This window comes from Otolemur garnettii, unplaced genomic scaffold (genome assembly GCF_000181295.1).
Source record: "Otolemur garnettii isolate 467f Iridium unplaced genomic scaffold, OtoGar3 scaffold00295, whole genome shotgun sequence".
In the NCBI taxonomy this organism is placed as follows: Eukaryota; Metazoa; Chordata; class Mammalia; order Primates; family Galagidae; genus Otolemur; species Otolemur garnettii.
This window is the reverse complement of record NW_003852690.1, coordinates 26,515-30,937: the sequence shown is the minus strand read 5'-3', so window position 1 is coordinate 30,937 and position 4,423 is coordinate 26,515. Positions and strand designations below refer to the sequence as shown.

Here is a 4,423-nt window from a genome sequence, read left to right as displayed (position 1 = left end):
AAAAAAAAAAAAAATCAATAAAATGGACAAACTTCTAGCAAGACTGACAGAAATAGACAGAAAATACAAATTACCAATATCAGAAATGAAACAGAGGCTATCACTACAGATCTTACAGCCCTTAAAGAAATGATAAGAGAACACTATAAACAGCTTTGTGTTCATAAATTCAAGAACTTAGAAGAAATGGATCAATTTCTCAAAACCCACAAACTACCAAAATTCTATGTGTACTAAGATGAAATAGGTAATCTGAATAATCCAATAGCCATTAACGAAATTGGATTTTATAATTGAAATACTGGAAAAGAAATCTCTAGGCCCAGATTTTGTGACTGGAGAATATTATGAAATATTCAAAGGATAAACACTAATTTTATACAAAGTAAGGAGAGGGAACACTACCTAAGTATTACCCTGTTACCAAAACCAGACAACACACAAAAGAAGGCAAATATCACTCCTAAACCTATTATTATTTATTTTCGTTCTTATTATTTTTTTGAGATGGAGTCTCATTATGTTGCCCTGGTTAGAGTGCTGTGACATTACAGCTCACAGCAACCTCCAACTCTTGGGCTCAAACGATTCTCTTGCCTCAGCCTCCTAGGTAGCTGGGACTACAAGCGCCCGCCACAACGCCTAGCTATTTTTTTTGTTGTTGTTGCAGTTGTTTAGCTGGCTGGGGCTGGGTTCGAACCTGCCACTCTCGGTATATGTGGCTGGCGCCATAACCACTGTGCTATGGGTGCTGAGCCTACTCTTAAACTTAGATACAAAAATTCTAAACAAATATTTAGCAAACCCAATCCAACAATATATAAAAAGGATAATACACCATGACTAAATAGGGTTTATTCCAGTATGCAGGGTTGGCTCAACATTCAAAATTCAATCAAATATAATGTTTTTTCTGCATTAACCTATACAGTCATATGGTTTTTCTTTATCTTGTTGATATGGTAAATCATATTGATTGATTATATTATCCTCTCAGTGCACAAGAATAGAGGTGCTCCTCATAAAGAGCACCCCCCCAAAAAAAGAACCTACAGTTAGCATAATACCTAATGGAGAAAAATAAGAACAAGACAAGAACATATACTCTCATAACTCTTATTCAACAGAATATTGGAAGTCCTAGCCCCCTCAGTAGGCAAGAAAAAGAAATAAAGTCATGTAGATCAGAAAGAAAGAAAAACACTTTCTCTATTTGCAAATGCTATGATAGTCTATGTAGAAAATCCCAAGGAATCTACAAAAACATTCCTAGAACTAATCAGTGAGTTTAGCAAGGTCAAAAGATATGAGATTGGGCTGGGCACGGTATTCACACCTGTAATCCTAGCACTCTGGAAGGCTGAGGCAGATGGATTGCCTGAGCTCACAGGTTCAAGACCAGCTTGAACAAGAGCAAGACCCCATATCTAAAACAAAAAAAAAAATAGCCAGGCATGGTGGCAGGCGCCTGTAGTCCCACCTACTTGGGAGTCTGAGACAAGAGAATCACTTGAGCCCAATAATTTGAGGTTGCCATGAGCTATGATGTCAAGGCACTCTACCAGGAACAACAAAGTGAGACTCTGTCAAAAAAAAAAAAAAAAAAAGATATAAGATCAACACACAAAAAGCAATCGCATTTCTATATACCTGCACTATAATAAACACACAGAAACTGAAATGAAAAACATGGTATCGTTGATTATCACCAAAAATATAGGAAAAATATATGTATACTTATGTATAAAGCCTGGTCAGGACCTGTTTACTGAAAATTATAAAATATCAATGAAAGAAATTAAGGATTATAATACACCCAACAGGAATCTGGGGTCATTGTGATGAGGGGTACAAAACTTGTGGCCTGCCTACAAACAAATTCCCTACATGTGATGAAGAAAAAAATTATACAATGTATGTGGTGGATGTGTTTGAAAAATTACCAAATAAAATACTGGAAAAGTTTTAAAAAGAAAAAAACTAGGGAACACCTAAATTGATTCATAGGTTTAATGCAATTTCTATCAAAATCTCATCAAGATTCTTTGTTAGTCATAGACAAGCTTATTCTAAAGACAAGCTTATGCCTTTATGGAAAGGCATAGGAACTGGAGTCACCAAGAGAATTTTGTTAAAGAAGAATATAAAGTGTGGGGCCGTGCCTGTGGCTCAAAGGAGTAGGGTGCCGGCCCCATATACCAGAGGTGGCAGGTTCAAACCTGGCCCCTGGCCAAAAAACTGCAAAAAAAAAAAAAGAATATAAAGTGTGAGGAATCACTGTAGTTGATGGTAAGACTTACTATATAGCTCAAGTGTGATAACGGGGCGGCACCTGTGGCTCAGTGAGTAGGGTGCCTGCCCCATATATTGAAGGTCACAGGTTCGAACCTGGCCCCCACCAAACTGCAACAAAAAAAATAGCCAGGCCTTGTGGTGGGTGCCTGTAGTCCCAGCTACTCTGGAGGCAAGAGAATCACCTAAGCCCAAGAGCTGGAGGTTGCTGTTAGCTGTGATGCTACAGCACTCTACCCAGGGTGACAAAGTGAGACTCTGTCTCTAAAAAAAAAAAAAGAAGGAAAAATTGATAAATTAGACCTTGCCAAAATTATGAACTTTTCTTCTGTGAAAGCCCAGGTGAAGAGGATGAAAAGATAATCTATACACTGGAAATATTTGCAAAAGGCTAGAATCTAGCAGACGTAAAGAATTATCTGGCTCGGCACCTGTTGCACAGTGGTTACAGTGCCAGCCACATACACCGAGGGTGGCAGGTTTGAACCCAGCCTGGGCCAGCTAAACAACTGCAACAACAACAACAACAAAAAATAGCCAGGCATTGCAGCAGGTGCCTGTAGTCCCAGCTACTCAGGAGGCTGAAGCAAGACAATCGCTTAAGCCCAAGAGTTTGAGGTTGCTGTGAGCTGTAACGGCACTCTACCCAGGGCGACAGCTTGAGACTCTGTCTCAAAAAATACATAAATAAATAAATAAAATATAAAATGCCCATACCCTATGACCTAGCAGAATGAATTCTAGAGTCTGTGTATCTGGGTTCAAATCCTGGCCTTGCCATTGATTAGCTGTGTGACCTTCGACAATTTACTTAACCTCTGTATGCCTTGGTTTCCTCATCTTTTTTTTTTTTTTTTTTGAGACAGAGCCTCAAGCTGTCCCCCTGGGTAGAGTGCCCCGGCGTAACAGCTCACAGCAACCTCCAACTCCTGGACTCAAGCGAGTCTCCTGCCTCCGCCTCCCAAGTACCTGGGACCACACACGCGCCCGCCACAATGCCGGCCATTTTTTGGTTGCAGCCCTCATTGTTATTTTGGCGGGCTGGGCTGGATTCGAACCTGCCACCTTAGGTGTATGTGGCTGGCGCCTTAGCCACCTGAGCCACAGGCGCCGAGCCCCGGCCATTTTTTTGTTGCAGTTTGGCTGGGGCTGGGTTTGAACCTGCCACCCTCAGTATATGGGGCCAGCGCCTACCCACTGAGCCACAGGCACCACCCAGTTTTTTCTATTTTTAGTAAAGATAGGTTTTTCTCTTGCTCAGGCTGATCTCGAACACCTGAACTCAGGTGATCCACCCACTTCAGCCTCCCAGAGTGCTAGGATTACAGCAACCATGCCCTGCCTAAAGGTATTAAATTTCTAGAAGAAATTGTAGAAGATCTGTGTGACCTTAGATTAGACAAAGATCTCTCAGATACCATTCCAAAAACACACTCCATACAAGAAAAAAATTTGATAAATTGAACATCATAATTAAGTACTCCTTCTGCTCTTTACAAAATGAAAAGACAAACCACAGACTTGAAGAAAATACAGGTATTTGCAAATCACATATCTAATAAAAGATTTGCAGCCAGGCACAGTGGCTTTAGAATGAAAAGATTCAGAGGAATAATAGATATAGATATTACCAGGGGCTAAGGGAAGAGGGAAATAAGGAGTTATTGTTTAAAGGATGCAGAGTTTCTGTTTGGGAATATGAAAAAATTCTGGAAATGAATAATGATAACGGTTGCACAACATTGTGTAAATGTACTGAATGCCCCAGAATTATACACATAAGAATAATCAAAATGATATATTTTATGTTATGTGTACTTTATGACAATAATTTTTTTTAAAAAAAAATAGACTGTCTGGCTCGGCGCCTGTGGCTCAAGTGGCTAAGGTGCCTGCCACATACACCTAAGGTGGCAGGTTCGAATCCAGCCGGGGCCTGCCAAACAACAATGATGGTTGCAACCAAAAAAAAATAGCCAGGCATTGTGGCAGTCACCTGTGGTCCCAGCTACCTGGGAGGCTGAAGCAAGAGACTCACTTGAGCCCAGGAATTGGAGGTTGCTGTGAGGTGTGATGCCATGGCACTCTACCCAGGGTGACAGCTTGAGGCTCTGTCTCAAAAAAAAAAAAA

General features: G+C 40.5%; 1 non-coding gene across 1 annotated transcript; it reads left to right on the top strand.

Moving 5' to 3' along the window:
• Nucleotides 1–1,756: 1,756 nt before the first annotated feature.
• Nucleotides 1,757–1,891, top strand: LOC111722634. Its single transcript, XR_002771369.1, has one exon. It is a non-coding gene; the product is annotated as a small nucleolar RNA SNORA11 (small nucleolar RNA).
• Nucleotides 1,892–4,423: the final 2,532 nt, after the last annotated feature.